Source organism: Mustela nigripes, chromosome 2, assembly GCF_022355385.1.
Source record: "Mustela nigripes isolate SB6536 chromosome 2, MUSNIG.SB6536, whole genome shotgun sequence".
NCBI classification, from domain to species: Eukaryota; Metazoa; Chordata; class Mammalia; order Carnivora; family Mustelidae; genus Mustela; species Mustela nigripes.
The window spans coordinates 98,442,989-98,464,124 of record NC_081558.1 but is presented as its reverse complement, the minus strand read 5'-3'; the positions used below and the strand labels follow the sequence as shown (position 1 = coordinate 98,464,124).

General features: G+C 51.5%; 1 protein-coding gene across 2 annotated transcripts in view; it reads left to right on the top strand.

Moving 5' to 3' along the window:
• The first annotated feature begins 26 nt into the window (after nt 1–26).
• SEMA5B (semaphorin 5B) overlaps nt 27–21,136 on the top strand; it is a 114,390-nt gene continuing 93,280 nt past the window's right edge. The window contains exon 1 of one of the 2 annotated variants that reach the window (XM_059391076.1): nt 27–360. The gene's annotated coding sequence lies outside the window, so the exon portion shown is untranslated. The remainder of the gene's footprint in view (nt 361–21,136) is intronic. The other variant, XM_059391077.1, reaches the window with a different exon arrangement.

The following is a 21,136-nucleotide window of genomic DNA, read 5'->3' as shown; positions in this document are numbered from 1 at the left end:
CCCCCCCCCCCCCCCCCCCCCCCCCCCGCTCCTTCAGCTCCCTCGGTCTCCTCCTCCCTGCTCGCACCCGCGCTCCGGGTCGGGAGCTAGTTGGAGCGCGGGGACTGCTGCCAGAGCCCAGCTCCGCGGAGCCGGGCGGGTCGGCCGCGCGTCCAGCGGCTGCGGGAGCAGCCGGAGCGCAGCGGGCGCGGGCCCGGGTCCGGACTGCACGGGGAGCACCGAACCCAGAGCCGGGGCCGTTCCGGCGCCGCCGCCCCATTCCCAGACGGGCCGCCAGCCTTCCTGGTTCGCCTCCGCCGCTTCGTGCCACCGGGAGCCGGGAGCCGCAGAGAGCCGGGCACCTGTGCTCGCAGCCTGGAGGTGAGTCCCGGGAGCCCCGGGCGTTTCCCCTGCGCGGGCTGGGGCTGCGAGTTGCAAACTTCAGCAACTCGGGTGGGCGGAGGGGTAGGGGCCCCGAGGCTCCAGCAAGTTGGAACCAGGTGGGAGAGGCCGCGGGCGGGAGGAGAAGGGGGTCCCTGTGCTCCCTCGCCCTCAGAGCTGCCGCTTTCCCGCCGCCCGCCTGCTCCGGGTCCGGGCGGCGCGGGGCCCTCGTGGGGCCGCGGCCAGGGCGTCTGGGTTGCAGCCCTGATGAGGACCCGCGGCCCGGGCCTGGAGAAGGGGACGGACGAATGAAAAGCTGAGAGAGCGCCGGGCAAAGGCGCTGAGACTGGCGCCGAGATGGAGGCTCACGGAGGGCCGACGAGTAAACCGGGTGGAAGGAGAGTGCAGGCGGCAGCGCGCGTGGGAACGCGTGGCCCGCTCGGAGTGTGAAATCTCACGCTCGCCGGCGTCCCCGCTCCGCCGCCGCCTGCGGGGCCCCCACCCGGGCTCTTCTCAGACCCCCTGCCCCGCCAGGGCCCCGCAGAGCCCAAACTCTGCCCTGCCAGGCCCCACACGCCGCGGCCCGGGAGCCCCGCGCTCCCGCCTCGGCCGGTGGAGAGAGGGGTGCGGCGGCGGGAAAGGGGGACGCGAACGGCGATTTCCTGATTTATTTTTCTCATGGTAATTTGTCTTTGTGGTTGGGGCTGCTCATTCACTTTCTGCTCACGTCGTGCGGGAGATCCAGCGCGGAGGGAGGGAGCGGGGGGCGCTCGGCCACAGGGAGGGATGGAGACAGGAGAGGGGATCCGGGACCCGCGCGGGGCGGGAGCCGAGAGGCAAGTGGCGGTAGGACGCGCGGAGGAAGAAGGCGAGGCTGAGGCGACCCGGCCGAGCCGAGCAGCGAGCCCGCGGCCCGGGCCGTGGGGGAGGTTGGGGGGTGGACAGAGCCGGCTCCTTCGCCTGCCGCAAACTTTAAACAACGAGGAGGAGCCACCTGAAGCGCGGTTCCTGCCTCCTCCCCATCTCCCGGTGTCCAATCCCCGGGTCATCCCGCCCGCCCAGCCGCCTCGAGCTGGAGTGGGCCCCGAGTTGGATGGGGACGGGTAGCCGCTGGTCTCTGCCCCCACCTCTGCGATCCCCTCCAGGCTTTCTGCGGTGGGGATGGGAGCAGCTGGAGCTGGGAAGGGCAGCTCACCCTCGGGATGCGCTCCTTCCCAGCCCTAAGCCTGAACAAACGCAACTGGCCTTGGAGGCTTGGAAGCTCGCCTGTGTCTCGACCCCACCACGATCTTACCTTTTCTGCCTCCAACCCCCATCTTTTTCCTTCAGCCCCTAGCAATTCCAATCTCCTCGCACATTTTTCAGGCACCCCGCTTCCCATTCTCCCCATCCTCCCACTTTGGCCTCATTTTGCTCTGAAGGCAGCAGCGCCTCTCTCCCAAGCGCCCTCCATGCCCGCCTCTCCGTCCTCCCCACCCCCACTTTCCCTCATCTTTTAGTCTATTCTTTCCCATCACTTCTCACCCCCCCCCCTTCTTGTTGACATTTAAAAGTGACCTCTCACCCTTTCTGAGACTGGATAGGTGACCTTGAGGGTGGGGCAGGGTGAAATCTTGAGCCTGAGAACTGGACCTCACAACTAGGAAAAGGGGAGCAGGTTAAGAAGCTGACTGGGAAAAACGGTCAGTATCCTGCCCCAAAAGTCGACCCCCAACCGAGGAGAAAATGGGAGACTATATCAAAGAGAGAGGGGGGTGTGCCACTTGGTCCACCAGAAGACAGTTTTGGGAGACCTGCTCAGCAGGAAAGGCTGCCTCTCTCCGAGCCAGGAAAAGTGTGTGTGTGGTGGGGGAGGGGTATCAACAACTACCAACACCAGTTTGGGAGGGGGGTGACAGATATTCCGTCTCTTTTCTGTTTCCAGGGAGTAAGTTCAAGAGCTGACAGCAGTTAGCATTATCATCACTTGGACATCAAACACTTTTTAAGTACCTACTGTGCTGGCTGCACCAGACTCGGTGACTAGAGATACAGAGCGGTCCAGGGCTGAGCTCATAACCAGAGAGGCTGCTAAATTCACCAGTTTGATTCAAAGAAGACATGTGTGTATTTGTTTGAGGAGGGGAATGTGAAAGGGGAAATCCATAGGCAATACAAAACATCAAGGACTTGGTGCCAAATGGTGACCTAGGGCATAAGAGAGTACTGTTTGAAGAAAGCTCTGGGACTCAGGGGGGACCAAGAGCTGGGCTTGTTGACTCTGCCTCCCTCCCCAGCAGCTGTCTATATCTGGAGGGTGGGAGAGAAAAGGGAAGGTCAGGAAGGGGCTCCCTTTCCACTTCTAGAGCCAGACCAGGAAGACAGAGAAGCTGAGAGGTCCACCCTGGTTCTGTGGCTTGATCTCCCATTCAGAACTGGTGGATTGACAGAAGTTTTCTTTTCTTTCTTTCTTTTTTTTGCGGAAGTATTTTTGTTTTGGTGTACCCTTCTTGGCTTGTTTGAAAGCCCTTCAGTTTGTTACTTCTTGTTGAGGCTCAAATCTGGAAGAGGGCTTGGAGATTGTCCATATCGGGGGGTCACAAACTGTGATGCCTACAGAGGGCAGGCAGGGAACAATGTGCTGATCAGGCAGTTAGAAAGGCTGGACAACTGGATGCAAAAAGTCAAATTGTCCAAATAATGGTCTAAACAAAACCAATGTGTTGCCCTTGGGCAGACATATCGCCTATATTTATAGATCAAGAAATCAAGATCCTGAGAAGCATTATCTCTTTGTGTGTGTGTGTGTGTTATCGTGTCTCCCAGCACCTTGGGGATTGGTTGGAACAGCCCACAGTCTCTTCCCATTTCTGACCTGTTGGACTCCCAGCTCGCTCTCATCTTCAGGACCCATTAGGATTCTTCTATGATGACTTCTCTAGATGATGAGTTCCTTAAGGGCAGGGAGTCGTCTGTCTTCTCTAAATCTGAGCATTTCACATCCACTGATGCAAGATTCCAGATGCAGAGCCAGGATTGGAACACCTCTGCCAGTCCCTACTTCCCCCTCCCTTCCCAGCACCCTAGGAGCCCAGTGAATGTAAGCCAGCTTTGTTCTTTCCAAAGGAAGAAAATCCAACCATGACTTTTTGCTTCCCCTAATGCAGTAAACCTTATTCAGGGTTTAGATAAGAAAAATCTAGAACCTCACCTAGGGGATGTTCAGGGATCCCAAGAAATATCCAGAAAGTCTTGAGCCTTGAGTGTGGGTCTAAAAAAGGGAAGAGGAACCCCAGCAATGGGGAGAGGGGTGGCAGACATTTACAGATTAGCTTGGCAAGGCTGAGGATTAGTAGGTAGAGTATGTGCCCTTGGGAGGAAGATGCTGTTGAGTCCAATTATTTTGAACATTGATCATGACATTCTTGTTCTTAATCTTGGTAACTCTCTTACATCCCACTGGGAAATTTAACAAGGTAGCAACTCAGATCACTACCGTATAATCAACCAGTTTACTACTTTCTTTGAGGATGGAGGTGATAGAATGGGCACAGAGGGCAAAGGAAGTTACCTGATTAGAAGTGCCTGCCACCATGTAAACCTTAAATGACACTGGGCTGAGCCCCATGCCTCCAGCCTCCAGATGTTCCCTAAGATCCTCAAGTGTTAGCATTGTTATTGCCTAGGTGCAAGGTAGATGAGAACAATAGTGGCAGTAAACTCACATGTTCACCGTTTACTAAGCACCTCCTATACGCCAGGCACTGTGCTAAAAGCTGTGGATATTAGTAAACAAGACATATCTTTGATCTGAATGGAGGTAAACCGATATGACTAGGAGGACATAATGACTAGCCTTGCCTCGACTTCTGTGATGGAATTTACTGTGAGGGTTTTTTTTCCCCCTCTTTTCCCTGTAGGTTTGTCTGGGTGATCTGACAGCTAAGGTGGAGTTGTCCAAATGACCTGTCATCCAGGGTTTGTGGCTGGCAGCTCTAGGATGCCACCACCTCAGATCGTCCCTCGGTTCCTCAAATTTCTCATTCATCAAGGGCGCTGAATACCTACCTTGTACCTGTGGTGTACACAGAGGCATAGCCAGGCACCTGGAGATGTGGAGATGAGAACTGTTGGGAGGGAGTGTTGGTTAATCTTCAGAGTCTGAGCCCCACTGAGACCTGAGACCATCCTTCGCCTCACCCAGGCACCTAGATCATTAGTCTGTCTTCACTGACTGGTGACTCCGTGTGTGTGTGTGTGTGTGTGTGTGTGTGTGTGTGTGTGTGTTGGAAATAGGTACCTCTAATGAATGAGTTCTCTTCATGTTCAGATCTTTGCATATTAGTTTAGCCACTGCAGAGCTGGTCTTAAATCTACGACAAAGCTTAACTAGCTTGGTGTTAAATACAGGAAAAGAAGCCAAAGCAAGTGGCTTAACTAATGGAGTTTCATTGAATTGCCGAATGGAGCCCTTCTTTTCCAGCTTGTGTGGGCAACACCTGAATTTCACAGTGCTCTACCTTTGTGAACCTCCCTCTCTCCAACTTTCCATTTGATAACACGTGCCTTAGCTAAAGAGATGGCTCAACAATGGGTAATCTGGAAGGGGATCTTTGCCTATGCCATTCTCTGTCTTAGATGGAGGACTCCCCCAAGGCTTTCTTTTCGGGGGGAAAAAAATTCCCTTATAACTGGCTTGAATGCTAGAAAGTAGCAGGGAAAAATTCCAGCTGGGAGCAGAGTTCTGACAAGGAAGCAGGGTGCTGAATGTTCTGTGGCTCTGCCGTGTCACTTTCCTTTCCTTCTGCTGTAGTGCTTTGCTTTAGTGAGCATGAGAGATGAAAACCAAACCTTTGCAGAATGCACTCTTTAATCCTGACATTAGTCAGGGACTCACCAGTGAGAAATTACTACACTTGATGGCTTCTAAATGGAAGGGGGAAAAAATGAAGAAGAAGGTGGTTTCCTGTCTAATTTGCTGCTAGGCACAGGGAGGAAAGCAGGAGGAGAGACCCCTGGGATGGAGACCAGGCTTGGGAGAGTTTGACCTTGAGCACACCTCCCAACAGTTGGGCTGTTCAGCCTCCTCCAGTCTGACTTGAAACAGGAGGACAAGGATTCTGTTGGGCTGTTCCTGAGCAAATGGAAGCTTTAAAGGCAATGCTGTATGTGCTGAGTTGTGCCATGACACTGCCCTCATTGATCTGCGTTTAATAAGGATGACTTAATCAGACTTGCACCTGGAACTCGTTTGAATTTGAAGCCTTGTCAATATTATCAGAATATCTTTGCATTTGAACCAAGAATGTCTCTGGCTGGCCTCTTCTGTGATAAGAAAGGGTTGGTACGAGAGGATGGCTGGTGACCATCTGCTCTGTCAGTCCACTGCGAATCATATCGGAGCAGATCAACAGTTTAAATTCCCAAAGGAGGAGGCCTAGAAATGAGGGAGTCTGCCCCATTTGAGCACCTCTGCTAGACCTCGATTCCCCATCTGTGAAAACGAGGAGGTCAAATGGACCCTAAGACTTTCTGGCCCTCCAGTTCAGCCATCTTGAATGGAGACTCCAGTTACTACTAGATTTTCCAGGAAAATCTTTTTTTGTGGCTCACTTGTGGAGAATATTTAGTCTAAGACCAGTTTCTAGTTCCCTCCAGCCCCACTGCTGGTGAGACACCTGACTGCCGGTGCCTTCAGAGGGTACATGGTCCTTTTAGCCTCTGCCTGAGCCAACACCATTTGCAAGGTAAATCTGCTGCATATTAGGTATATGCATGTGTGCGTGTGTGTGTAAACATATGCATACACGTCCATGTATAAACATAGATGCGATGCATTGCAAAGCGGTGTTATCATTTGGCCATCTGCGATTTTGGATTATCCACAGCTCCGTTCACCTGCTAGAGTTGATGTAAGGCTGCCCCTAGAGAGACAATTTCAGGGAAAGGGCTGGTGGGGTAGCAATTTAGATCCATCCCTACTTGCTAACCCCATTTTTCCTCCTGAACCCCAACTCCCTCCATACTGCCCTTATCATTGTCCTGAAGGGCCCTCAGGAGCTCCCCTTTAAGGAGTACAAAAGAGCTTGCAGTTGGCTCTTAATTATTCAGGGATGGATGGATTCAGTGTGTAAAGCACCCGACCCAAGTCTGTTCTTTCCCTTCTTTTGGTGCCTGGGGTAACCTTATACCTGTAGTTTGAAGCTGGGGGAGATCTTATCATTTAATACAAACTTTTGTTTCTTGCAGCTTGTTCCTTCTGCTCCTCTTCCCTCAAGGTGCCCGGAGGGAACCAGGAGCCTCTGAGAGCCCTCCTCCACCTAGAACAGACTGCCTTTAAGGTCTGCACATTGCTCTGTTGACCAGGGTGTGTTTCTGCCCCAAAGCAGGACAGAAGAGGAAAATACCACCAGACTAAGTCTAGCTTGTACAGGGTCAGGTCCCTGTAGGTTTCCTGGGATTCTGGTTTTCTTCCCTTCTCCTGTTCATAGAGCTAGCTGGGCCCCCTCAGGAGTCTCCGTGGAGAGTAGGATCCTTGTGGTGAAAACTCCCAAAGGGACCAGCTCCAAGGAGTACTTCTGGGAATGCCCTTCCTGGCTGAGGGGGCATTTTCCTGCATAGACCAGGTACCTTGGGGCCACCTGCTCCCTTTCTCCCTTTCCTCTAACTTACGGAGCAAGTCTCTCGGCATACGGGGCCCAGCCTGGAGAGCAAGGCTCCACTGACCTCTGTATTCAAGTAACAGTAGCCTGGCCCAGTTCAGCTCTAACTCACTGGTTTCTATTAGAATCACCTGGAGAGCTTTGAAAACCTATAGATGACCAGCCCCATCCTAGACCTTTTAATTAAGTCAGAGTCCCTGAGCAATTGATATTTTTTTGAGCTTCCGATAATGCAGCCATGGGTGAGAGCCACTGACCTAAATCTTCGTTCCTAGGCTCTCCCTGGACTCACGCCAATGGCATGCAGAATCTCTTTGCCCTCAGCCCTCCAGAACAGCCAGGTCCTTTCTAGTAGTTACCAGCACAGCTCCTGGCATTCGGTTCATGGCTACTGTTTGTGTTCCTGTGTTCTGAATTTAATGACTTTCTATTATAAGCTGATTGTGGGAGCACCCTTCCAGGGTAATTTCTCTGTGGTCATTTCTTCTTAAAAAGCATTTATAAAAGCAATGCATATTCCTTCAACATCATTGCTTATTTCCTTCTAGATATGTAGATAACAAAATTGTGATTGTACCCTGCGGTGCTCTGTAACCAGCCTTTTCCATTTCATAACATACTGAGAGAATTTTCCCGTGTCTTAAGTATTCTTCTCAAATGGGCTTTCTAATGGCCTCCAGTATTCCATCATATGGATATGCTATAATTTATTTAATGAACCCTCTGTGAGTTGGACATCTAGGCTGTAAACCATTTTTTACTGGTTTAAATAATGCTGCAGTGAACATCCTTGTACGTAAATCTTTGTGCCCATTGATGACTATTTCCGCAGAACAGATTTCTAGAAGTGGGGATATTTATGCTTCCTTTTAACATGGACCTTCTAGACATTTTTGACTCACTTCCGATCACAATAAAATTTTTTCATATTCAGAGCTGAAAAAACAAACTGTTTTCACTGAACTCCTCTGAGCCCGCAAGCTGGCTGTTTCACCCCCACTTGACCTGAAGGTCAGAATCCATGCCCTCGCCTGGTGCCTCAGCTCTACCTCCAGGTCTGTTCCACAAATTACTGCTACCCCTCTCCAGGTGAGTTCCAAGTCTCTCCTGCTCCTAACACCCACCCCACCCTGCCCACATATTTAGTTTCTTCTTTCACCTGCTTGGCTTTTTCTTCTTTGAATTTCCAGCCCAGGAACTATCTACATTTTCTGCCTTCAAGCTATTGTTCCATAATAACAGCTATTATTTATTGAGTTGTTACTATGCACCAGGCAGTCTCTTACACTTTGTATACCCATTCTCTCTTTTAATACTCATGGGTCTCTGTGTGTGTATTCTGCACAAAGTAACTGAAACCTTGAGAGAGAAAACAATTTGCCCAAGGTCACCCAGTTAAAACATAGCTGAGCTGGGATTTAAACCCAGACTGCCTGATTTCAGAGCCTAGCCTCTTAACTATGTATACTTTGTATACTTTGAATGTCTGTATATGTGTGTATACTTTGTTTCATCCTTGGCTTATGGTATCAATACATTGTTCACAAAGGCTCCATCAGCATCCTATGGACACAGACTGTGCCTTTCTCTAGCAGAAGAGCAGTTCTCTCCTACGAGTGGCAGGAGAGTGGCTATTTGTTAGGAACCCCTTTCCCTTTTTCACTTCCTTGATTCTGTCCTCATCCCTTCCTCCAGGTACCCCATGCCAGAAAACATTTCTTGCTTCCTCACTGACCAGCTGCCAAGATCCCAGCATGCCTTGCAGCTGAGCAGGCCCAAGTTTGACATATCCATCCCTATTGCAGCTTCCCTACCCAGTCAGAAGAATTTGGATGCTACTTGCCCAGTATGGCTTATAAAGCTGTCAGGGAGGCATGCTACAGCAATGATGAGGGGATAGGCAGTCTGACTTCTGTTGGATGTCAAATACTGTTTAAAGTGGAGGAGTGGATACATTTTTGTATTCTTGCCTCTTTAACGTCGTCCTTGCCCAACAGATAGAGAAATAGCAACTGAAACTATCCTTCTGATTTGATTCTGACCAAGAGCTAGGTGGTGATGTCATGGTGCTTGGATGAAAGACACATCAGCCTAGTGTTAATAACAGCCAGAGAAAGAAATGACATGCCCACAGACCTTCCCTAGAATCTAGGAATTCTGATTTTAGGAAGTCGGATCTTGTGATTAGGGATTCCAAAAGGGAAGATGGCTTATGGCAGGTGAGATTCTGAAAAATGAGGCTTCACATTTTTATCCATGAGTTGGATGAAACTGGAGTAAGCGAGCTTATCAAATTTGTTGATGACAAGACTGTGATGGGCAGCTCCTATAAAAGACAGAATAAATATTCAAAATGATCTCAACAGACTGGAATGCTGGGTTTAAACCAACAAGATGAAATTTAACAGGGGCAGATGGAAAGTCACATTTAGATTGCACAAATTAATTGCTCAAGTTCATGAGGGGATGGGGGCGGGAGCAGACTTGGCTTGGCTGCGGATCCTCAGGAAGAGATCTGAGGGGTTTAATTGTGCACAGGCTTTATAGGAACCAGCAGGGCGAGGGGCTTGCTCAAAACAACACCGTCTTCAGTGGTACGAAGAGACGTGCAGGGACTAGATTGGGTTCTTCCTGGTCATTATGTCCTCATCTCTGGACACGGATTTTAGAGGGGAGCCGACCAAGTCCAGTGTGCTACACGGAGGGCAGCCAGCAACAGGAGGGGTTAGGGAAACCCAGCTACAGAAGGTCTGGTGAAGGGAACTTGTCCACTTAGAGGGGGAGAAAACCCTGGGGTCCTGGATGCTGACCGCCAAAGAGGCAGGACTTCCGGTAGGAGAGAACATAGCTCATCTACCTGGGAGAAGCGGGAGACTCCAGAGTGGGAAGTACAGGAAGCTGGATTTTTTTCAGAATGAGCATTTTCCCAACCAGATGGGTTGTGGTGAAGCAGCACCAGCTGTCAGTCTTGCTGTCCAGGATGCTGCTGGGGGACTCCCGTCCTGGAGACAGATGATCGACCCGGAAGTGAACCTCTATCTCTGTGTGGCTCTGAGTCTGGAGGACACCTGCTTCCTTTCCTGATTGCTCTGGAGCAGTTGTTCTCAAAGCCACATCCCTGACCAGCAGCATCAGCTCCGCCTGGCACCTGCTGGGAATGTGAGAGTTCTTGGGCTAAACCCCAGACCTACTGACTCAGCAATTCTCAGGCCAGCACCCGGCAACCTGCCCTCTGACAAACTCTCTAGGCCATCTGGATGCTCGCTGAAGTTTGAGAGACACGACTTTAGACCACACTAAGCTCTTCTTTCCGTTGCTGGGTGCTTGTGGCATTTCTACAACCCATAACACTTTCCTGGGGACGTAGTGTGGAAACTTGGAAGGAACATGGGTTTCAGGATGAAACAGACTTGAGTTCAAACCCAGCGTGACTGGTTTGTGTTTGCGGGTCTTGTATGAAATCCATTCCCTCCCTGAGCCTGCTTTTTGCACTATAAAGTGAGGAGGGAGGACTAGTTTAAGGGAAGATTACCTGAAGTAGAGGAACTCCTGTATATAGCTTACATTCACTGTTACTATCATGTCATCCTGGGAAGGGTCTTGTTTGCATAGCCATTGCTCAAAGGGAGGCCTGGGTGAAGCCTCCTCCGTTTCCCCTTAGCACCCACCAGCAGAGCGCTCCCTCAAGGCAGAGGCTGGTTGACTCTGGGTCTGCCAGTTTACTCCCCTTCTGGACAATGGAGAGCCAGGACCATTTTCCTTCCCACCCCTATTCCCGACCTCATCCTCGTGAGCATGAGCAAGTCCATCCTTCCGGTGGCCTGGGTCTTGCCAGACCTGATCTTCTAAGGTGTATGAGTCTAGCATGCAATTTGACTCACGAGAGCCTCGATGAAAGGACTTGGGCCCCAATAGTCCTCAGGAGCCTCTAAATTTACGTGAATAAGGAACTTGAGTTGCTGGTGTCAGCCAAGCTGGGCAATTGGAGTGGGTCCCTTGGAGCTGGAAGGTGCCAAGATCACCTCTGCAAGTCCCTACTGAGTCGTCAGTGGGTAAAGTCTCCAGTTCTTCTTGCCCACAAGGTGCCCATTCTATTTTTGGACAACAATATCTAATAGAAAGTTCTTCTATTTCTCTGAAGTCCGTGTCTCTCACTGAGGGTTCCATCCTTTCTCATGTGGCTGTTTCAGGTGAACCCATCCACTTCCATGCCCCAGCTTTTCAAGCTTTGGAGACCAACTGCCTTCCCCACTCCTGTTAGTGCTCCTCTGACTTGTCTCTTCATCCCTAGGCACAGAACTCTGCAAGTCCTCCCACTTGTCTTAAATTGCGGTCACCAGGACCAAATCTAGTCTTCCAGGTGAGGGCCTGGCCAGCATACCCACATCAGTCCAGGCACCACAGCTTCTCTTCCTGCAGCCTCAGTTCTGCCCTGGCTATTTTTGGCAGCCGCGTGTCCCTGCTGACTTTTACTGAGCTAGCAGCCAACCATTCCCCTCAGGTTTCTTTATCATAATCTGCAACTCAGTCCCATCTTCCAGTCGTGTCTTTGTGTTGCACCAGTTTGCTAGGACTGCTATAACAAAGGACCACACACTGGTGACTCCAACAATAGAAGTGTACTATCTCACGGCCCTGGAGACTAGAAGCTTGAGATCAAGGCGTTGACAGGGTTGGTTCTTTCTGAGGGCTATAAGGGAGAGTGTTCCCCTAGCTTCTTGTGGTTTCTGGACAGTCCTTGCCATGCCTTGGTTTATAGAAGCTTCCCCCTCATCTTTACCTTTATCGTTGCATGGCATTCTCCCTCTATACCTGTCTGCCTCCAAAGTCCCCCTTTTGTAAGGACACCAGTCATATTGGTTTAGAGACACACCTTACTCCGGTATGACCTCATCTTAACCAATTACATCTGTAACGACCCTCTTTCCAAATAAGATCACATTTGGAGGTGATGGGGATTGAAACTTGAATGCGTGAGTTTTAGAGGGACACAGTTCAACCCATAACAGCACTGTAGCCTTTTTGGTCTTGTGTTTGGGACTCTATATTTTTCCTTAATTCATTTCATCTTGTCTAAGTTCAGTCCATCTCCCTAGCTGATTAAAATATTTCAGATTCTGGGGATGTCTGGCTGGCTCAGTCGGTGGAGCGCACGACTCCTGATCTCAGGGTCGTGAGTTTGAGCCCCATGTTGAGTGTAGAGATTGCTAAAAATATAAAATCTTAAAAAGATTTCAGATTCTGTCTCTGGCATCCAATATATCTGCCAGTAGCTTCCACCTTCAAATGCTTCCCATCTATTGATCCAAGGAACTGCTAAGATCTTGAATGCAGTGGGATAATTCAGAGCCCTACCTGCCCCTGGACAGTTCTGTCCCAGGGGACTTGATCCATGGGCAAGCACCCTTGGGCATGATGCTGTGGGCCGGCTCTGTCCTACTCGTTTTCCCACCCTATAGCTTCCTTTCTTTAGCTTACATGCAACATTTCATGACGAGGTTGTCAGATGGTTTCAAGATCAGCTCTCCCGGCAAGCCCCATTTCCCTCGTCTACCAGCCTGGTGACCCTGTCAACAGAGAAGATGAGCTTTGCCTGACAGGACTTTATTACTGAACACACACTGCCTGCTCGCGATCTCAACTGCCTTTCCCCAGTGCCCACCACCCCTCGTTTATAGTCTTTGCAGGAATTTTTCTCGGGCAGCACATTGAGTTTCCCTCTGTGTGGTTTGCAAAACCCACCCCAGACCCCTTTCTGGAAATGAGGGCTGTGTAGCCTGCCTGAGGCCTCCCAGCGCCTCTCATGCTTGCCAGGATCCTGTCAGGATTCCTGCGAGATCCCCACAGCTGCTCTCCGCCTCATCTGCCTGTACCCCGGGTGTGCGGCTGGGTCAAGTGGCTGGCTCTCGCCCTGGCTGCAGAGCAGCTGGAGTTCTTACAGTCTGCGCACCAGCCTCCAGCTTGGGCCTCCTGCACCCGACGCTCGGCTCCCCTTTTCCTTTCCGCGGAATCCCAGGTCCTGATGGGGAAAACAGAAGCAAAGCTGGAGGAAGAGCTGACGGCCCACTGGAGAAGTCCTCGAACCTTTGGATGCCGGATCCGTTCCCTTCGGCCTTCTTTCCCCTTCCGGCTCTTCTCTCCTTCCCCAATTCCTGTCCTGTCCTATAGTCTCTCCTCTCTTTTTCTAATTGGACTCTTTGACTCCTTGAGGATAAGACAGAAGTGAAGGTGAGGTGGGTGTATCAGGAGCTGGGCGAGCACGGGGCTCCACTGGGACAGCGGAGGGGGGCGGGGAGCGGAAGGTCTCAGATGCTCTGCTGAGGAGTCCCATGTGGAAGGCAGCCTGATCCCCACGGTAGGGCTTGAATTCTGGCTCTGCCATTTACTGGTGAGTGACTTTGGGCAGATGATTTCTCCTCCCTGAGGCTCAGTGTCCTCATCTGTAAGGTGGCCATAACACCTGTTTCCGAGGGTGAGCGTGAGGACTGAATTAAATGAGCTTCTTTTTAGTAGAGCGGGACGTCTGGAAAAGTACCTGGGGACTGAGGGTACCAAGCACATCTGCCCTTCTGCAGAGTGGACTGGGGAGCTGGAGGTGGATGTGGTGGGGGCGGGGGAGGCCCTTGGGGAGGCCCGTGGGGAGGCTGGGGAGGAGGTGAGGTCACAGGCTGGGATGAGGGCCATGACTGCCTGAGGCCGTGGCAATGGGGAAGAAGAAGTTAGTGTGAGAGAAAAGGAGAGGGAAGAAGCTCTAGGATTCTGAGCAATTTGTGGACAAGGATGCGGGTGTTAAGAGGATTTCCCAGAGTTTACTGAGAGCTTAAGTTGTGCCAGGCCATTTAAAAAGCTGTTTTCTGTATTTTAGCTCACAAAGGTCCCAAGAGTAAGTTTGACTTTATTATCTCCATTTTATAGGTGGCTTGACTGAGCTACGGAGCTAGTAGATAACTGTTAAGCCAATCCAGGCCTCCAGTTCCCAGCTCGTGCTCTCCTCCTTCCGACCGACAGGCTTCTCCCTTCCCCATTCCCTTCCAACTGTCACATCGCCCCCACCCCTGGCTGGATCCTGTCGGATCCTCGCCCCCCATCTCCTCTTCATGGTTGTGGGGTGGGTCACAAGGCCCTGCCCTTCACTAAGGACCCTTCTCAGGGCACCTTCCATGAAGCCCTAACTCACATCCACGTCTGTTCTTCCCATTCCCACCGTCAGTCTGTAGAAGGACGGATTTAAGTCAGAGCACAGGGAGCCCTTGTGAAGTACGAACTGCAGGAGATACTAAAACAGCTCGTTGAAGGCAACGCTGGCATGACTTAGCTGGAGACCTTTGGGGCTGAGGTGGAGGAGTGCAAGAGGGAGAGGATGTGGAGAGGTGGTATGACTCCCGCGTCTGGACCTCTGGGAGGATGGCTTTGGATGCAGGAGGAGCAGCAGTGAGGTGCTCCTCTGGACAAGATGGCTGCCGCTCGTAATTAACCCGTGGCTTTAATTACACTTCACAGGCTGGTCCTGCTGAGAGAGAGGATTGCTCTGAGATTTGTCACACAGGGCTAAATGTTGGAAGAAGTTTCCACTTCACAAACTCCTCTCCTGGAGTGGGCAGAGCCTGGGAGGATGGCTTTGCCTGGGTCTGGGCCTGGGGGTTAGGAAAGGGGGGCATGCCTGTGACTGTGGCTTGCCCTGTCCTGCGCTGGTCACCTCTCTGGGGAAACCTCCCTGACTGTGACTTAGACTTCTGCTGGCAGTTCGGTGCTGTGGCCTCATTCAGGGGTTCTGATAGCAGGAAACAGGGAGCTGGGCAGAAAGGAGCACAGGGGGGAAGGCACAGCTAGCCCTAGGGGTGGGTGAATGCCTCCAGCCCCAGGGATCAATCATGGAGGCATTTACTTTGTAGTCACAAGTAACAACCACTAATGGGGGTCAGTCTCTCATTAAGCTCCCGAGGTTCTGAAGGAGGGATTTAGCTCTTGGTTTACACCGGATGGAAAGACCTCAGTGAGGTGAAGAAATTTATCTAGCATGGCACAACTATATAGAAGTAAGGTGGAAGGATTTGAACCCAGGCCCCAGTCAACCCAGAACAAGTGCTCTTTCCTCCTGACGGTAGGGCTCTCCCAGTAGCTGTTTGCCCCTCCCAGTAGCAATCTCCTGTAGGTGGGGAGTGCCAGACAGAACCAGGGAAATGCACGTTGAGCTGGAGGGGGATAGGAAACTAGGGGATTCCGGCATTTGGGGTAGGCAGTGTTTTCTGCCACAATATTGTGTGTGAGTGCTGTCACTGCTAGGAACCCCGAGGCTCTGGGTTTCTCTGGGTCTTTCTGGGTCCTGAGGAGGTAATGGGGAAGGAAGCTTTACAGGAAGCCATCCTGCTCTCCCATCCTGCTCAGCCGTGGTCTCCCTCCCCCTGACATTCTCTCTCTTTCTGTCTCTCCCCAACCCCCACCCCCAGCCCTGTCCTGGTTCTCAGGCTGTCCCTCTCCTGTGACCTCCCTGGGGCAGCTACCTCTGTGCCATCCTGAGCCCTCTAGTGACCACTCCCTGGCCTGCACCCCTGCCAAGATCCAATGTCCTGGGCACTTTCTGAGCCTTCAGGAGAGAACCGTTGGCTCTGACTTAGAAGCGTGTATGTGTCCTTCTATTGAGGCAGGGAAGTCTTTTCACAGAAGCCTGAGGGAGAGTCTGCTGCCCTGTGGAGGCCCCATATCTCATCCCCAGTCAGAGTTCATATTCCCATTGCTCTGGGGCAGAACTCCAGACTCCATCTCCTGTCATCCCAGATGTCCCACAGTGCTCTGTGTTGGACCTGAGCTTGCTCATGTGTGACAAGGAAGGCTAGACCAGGGGGACCATGTCTTGGGTGCTCAATATGCCTGGCATTCTGCTCTCCAAGTAATTACCAGGGAACCATCCCAAGAGTTGTTCCCTCATTTTGGTAATGGGGAAACTGAGGCTCTGGTAGCTAGGTAACTGGTCCCAGGCCATACTGACTGATACCCTCTGTTTCCTTGCAGCCCTTGAGAGGGCTTGCAAGAGAAAGGGGCTCAGCAGCTCAGAGAGGGGCTTACTACCTCCCACCCACTTTCATTCAACAATGGCTTTTGGGCCTCCCCACCAGAGGCTGGGCTCCCAGGACCGGGCACCATGGCTTTGCATTCAGACATTTAGCCCAAACCGCACCCCATATCTGTCTTAGAGATTTCGGGTGGTGAGGCTGAGATGGAGAGCCTCTCATCTCAGAAGCACTGGTAAAAATCAAGCTCCACTCACTGCGGGTCTGAGATGATCTTTCCATGGTAAGAAAACCTGTTTTGTGGGCCTGACACAAGCTGGTGCCCTTTGTGAGGGCGTGAAGGTCAGTGGGAGGGAGACGGGGCTTCAGACGCTGGGTGGTCTGTGTGCTTGGACCATCCATCCTTGCAGGCACTAAGGAAACTGAGGTTTTTCCTGTTGGGTTGGCTCTGATGGGACTGTGCCAAAATTCTTCCTGGTTCTAAACTCAAAACCTTGTGCAGTGTTTACACTGTGGATAAAAATGTTTGCAGTGAACGGGAGAACCACAGGGCTTGGAAAGATCTGGGATAACATCTAGTGTAGACAGCAAGAGCTGGGATATGGAGGTTGTAGTGGGTCTGGAATTTCAGCCATGGCAGTCTGTGAACTTGGCTTCACAGCCGAGCCAGTCCTCCTCATTGAGTGACATTGATGAGAGATGGGCTCTTCTGAGTGTGGGTCACAGTTGTTCTCAGGGTTTGGGTTTTCTTTTTAAGATTATTTATTTATTTATTTGAGAGGGAGAGAACAAAAGGCAGGGGAGAGGGGCAGAGAGAGAGGACCCCATTGAACAGGGGTCCTGATGTGGGGCTTGATCCCAGGACCCCAGATCATGACCTGAGCTGAAGGCAGACACTCAACTGACCTGAGCCACTCAGGTGCCCTGTTCTCAGGGCTTTGAAGGGACAAACTTCTGGAGCTCTCATTATCTGTTGATGATACTCACATTTCAGAGTGAGAGGTGGACCCAGGGATACCTGGCCTCCATCAGGTGGGGAGGCTGAGATGTGAGGAAATGGCAGCATCTGTGTGTCAGGATTCCCACAGCCTCGCCACCCCACGTAGGCGCCCACATGCGGCAGAGAAGAGCCAGGGCAGAAAAGAGAAGGTGGAGGCGACAACAGTACCAGGATTGAGCTGGGCACCCCCGAGTTTCCTCCTCTCCCCGCAGCACAGTATGTATATATACATTTTTTAGAAATGAAGAGGGGCCTCTGGATGGCACAGTCGGTTAAGCATCCCACTCTTGGTTTCGGCTCAGGTCACGATCTCAGGGTCATGGGATCGAGCCCCGTGTCATGCTCTGAGCTTATCATGGAGTCTGTTTGGGATTCTTTCTCTCCCTCTGCCACTCTGGCTTGCTCTCTTTCTCTCTCTCTCTCTCTCTCTAAAATAAATATATAAATATTGAAAAGGAAGGAAGGAAGGAGGGAGGGAGGAAGGAAGGAAAGAAAGAAGGAAGGAAAGAGATTCTCCAGAAAGAATATGTCTCAGTCATACATGTAGTAAGAGGCAGTTTGAGATCCTTGTTTCCAATCCCAAACTCCATGCTGTGTCCGAACATACCACATAGTATCTGCTCTCAGGGTGAGTATCTGGGGGGACTCTGTTGCCAGGCTCTCATAAGCCCTGGTGTTCTGGACTTTCTGAGGCCTCCCTGCCCTGCACCCCGCAGAGCTAGCCATCTTGGCTACCTGCTCCATTTCCTTAAGGGTAAACCCTGACTGCTCCTCTCTAGATCTGTTCAGAATTGGACTTGAAGGTGCCCACCCATAGTGCTTGTAGTTATCAGCAGTGCCTCTCCCTTCCCTGGGCATCTAGGACACTCAGCAGGGGTGCTGTTCCTTTTCATTCCTCCAGCATGCTGGAGTGCTTAAAAAAGGCAACAATAAGACTCAGAATGAGTTTCAGAAAGAGAGGGACAGGATGCTTCTGGGCTCCATGTCAACAAAACCTCTTGGTTTTTTCTACCTTTGAGGTCAAAGTTGGGGGGAAAAGAGCCCAAAGCATTCCCTTTCTTGCTCTGGGCTGTCCTGGAACTGGCCAGAGTGGCCATTTGAGGAGGGGAGACTGTTATGCCACTTGCCATGCCATGCTTTGGTGGGGAAGGGCGAATTTGAGCTGGTAGCATTTCCCTGGGGCCCTGACTCCTTATCCTTTTTCATGTCTGTTTTGAAAAGGAACATATGCTTTAACAGTTCTCTAACCTGGCAGCACAGTAGAATCATGGGGGTGGTAGGGAATGATGGGTGTGGGTTGGCTTAAAACTACTGAAGCTCAGGTCCCACCATCAAAGAGAGTTTCCACTGGCCCAGGGGTGGGGGAAGGGTGCTGGACAATTGTCTAATTTTCAGGGCTCCCCAGCTGAATCTCAGGAACAGTCAGGGTAAGAAACCCTGGGGCACATCTTTCTGCCTTGCCCTCAGCCTTACCACTGTCTGTACTGTTTGAGAACCGGTGATGGTGTCCCTGACATGAGCTCCGTCACCCAGGGCAGGGAGAGAGCCCCATTTGTTTTCATGTCCCTTTGCCCAGCCCAATGCCTGGCACCGAAGCCTCAGTCGATGTGTGTTGAGTTGTTAATGAAAGCTGAAGCAGAAAACATCCTGGCCACCCCCTCCCTTTCTCTTTCTTTCAAAGCATGGACCAGCATGTTCTCGAAAACAGGGTCCTTGATTTTATATCTCCAGTGTAGGGTGAGGAGAAGGGTCCTGAACCCCTCCAGGAGTTCAGGGTCACTGGTGAGTGTCTGTGGCTGGAAACAGGGCGGGGGACATGGGCAGGGTCCTTTATAGGGTCACCATGAAGCTGCACACTCTCATGTTTTCTGTCTCTGTCTCTCTCTCATACATGGTTTGAATTGTGAATGGAGGTGCTAAATCTCGAAACACGGGGGTGGGGGAGCCGACAGGCAAGGGCTGAGGGGACACCTTTTGTGTCTGTGTTTTTACCTGATGTATACATGGCACCCTCCCTCATCCCACAGGGGAAGCTTGTTGAAACCTGCACAGATAAGGAAGACCCTTCTCTCAATCCCCAGTCTCTCTCGTTACAGACACCCCACTGGGTGATCTTCTCCTCAGTGAAGTGAGGACATGGAAGAGAGAGTAGCAGCCTGCTCCCCACACTGAGAACCCCTCCCAGAGGGAGAGAATGGAGCTTGGGTGTGTTGGTAGGAGTCTGGGTACAAACTCCCTTTCATCTCCTGCTGAAATGTTGTGCCTTGATTTCCTGCCAACCCCGCTACGTGCCCACATCTTCTGCGACCCCATTGAAGACTGGGTGGCATTGATGCAGGGGGCCACGCTGGGAAGCTCGGGTTTCCTCTGCCCCACAGCCTGAGCCACATCAAAGGCGCACGTGCAGTGGGGGGTGGCTGCCTCCTTGGGTAGCTGCAGGCTCTCCCCCTCCCGCTGGAGGCCCCGCCTCCTGCCACGCCCCCTGAGCCCAGGACCCCTGGGAGAGCCCCTTCCAATAGGTCTGCAGCCTACCTGCTGCTTGGACAGTCCTGCCTCTCTCCTCCCATCTCCAAATGGGCCCAGTCTGGCCCTTCTCCACAGACCTGCCCCCAGCTTGGCTGCTCCCCGGACTGCCTCTGCTTTACCTCTGCTCTATCAGGTTTTCCCATGTGCCGTCTCTGCCTGCGACCTCCGACCTCCGTGCCGTCCCTTCCCCCCATTCCCACCTTAGCCTCCCACACTCCGGTGGCCACTATCCCTTTCCCTGAGTGATCTTCTCGGAGGGCTTCCAGGGACTCAGCCCAGGGGCCACTTCTTAGGGCTCGGCCCCTGGGATCCCCCACCTTTAACGCTCTGCACAAAACCCTGTTTTTCCCGGGGCTTCTTTCTGGCCAGCCTGCACCCCTTGTCCTCCTGCTCTGCTCCCTGACAGCTCTCCTCCCCTCCCGTGCTGATCCCACCCACCCCCTTAGGGCCGGGACCAGGCCCCCAGAGCGGTGGAGGGTCTCAAAGAATCCTTTCACAAGTACCTACTGTGCGCACAGCTGCTGCTGGCCTTCCGCTGCTTGCGGCATGAAAGCACTGATGAGAAGCCCTCCCCACCGAGTTTCTCTTCTAAGCAGGAAACACTGAGAAAAACGACAGTAAACCATGTAGTGTGTGAGAAGATCATAAACATGGGATAGGATGTGGTCTGAACTGTGAGCAGGACAACAGCTTGAATAAATTCCCAAATATATGGGTTACATGCATTCCTTACTTTGCCTCAACAGTTGACAATACTTAAGCCCATTTTGTTTCACCTATTCCACGTGACCACTCCGCCCCATCCCCCGCCCCCTTCCCCCGTCCAAACTTTTATTTGTCCCAGCATATCAATCAATCAATCAATCAATCCCAGGTTTCTTGAAATCTTATCTATGGAGAATTCAATGTACATCACAACTGGTTAAGATGTATTTACATTGTACGTAAACACTGCCTTTGTCAGGTAGAACAGAGTTAAACAGTTTAACTCTGTTGTGTCTGACAGTCTTACTTTGCCAGGTGTTGGAAGCCTTTTGAAAGCAAGGACCAGGGTGTCAAAAAAAAGCATCCAAAGCTTGGAGACAAGGCAAAAGGCTGATTGCTTGTCTTAGCAACCTCATACTGTTGCCTAACAGGTGCACCCAAAGGTTATATAATTCTCTAGGGGGATGTACTTTTGCTTGACTTTCAATGTATTATTGATTGGGGGCCAGACTTTATGAAGTTAAATGTTAACATATAGGTTGATAAAACACAGATCTTTACCCAGCAGAGATGCAAATGATTTCTGTTCAGTGGAAGAGATAACTGCAAAGTTATGGGTTTTTTGCCCTGTAGGTCATTAACCAGTTTTGTCTGGGCTTTGCAAACTCATTTCTGCGTGCCTTCCCTGACTGATTATACAAACCCCCATTTTCAAATTCTCTTTGGAGCTAGCTTCACCATCCCTCATGAATGAGTTAAATCATAAATTACATTTACATGAGAGCATTGGAAAACCATCCTTTGACAGGGGCTTGTCCATTTTCTTCATCTGTCCTTGTTTAGGCTCCTGCTTGGCGTGGACTAGATTTTAAGGAATTGGATTTATACTTGACTCA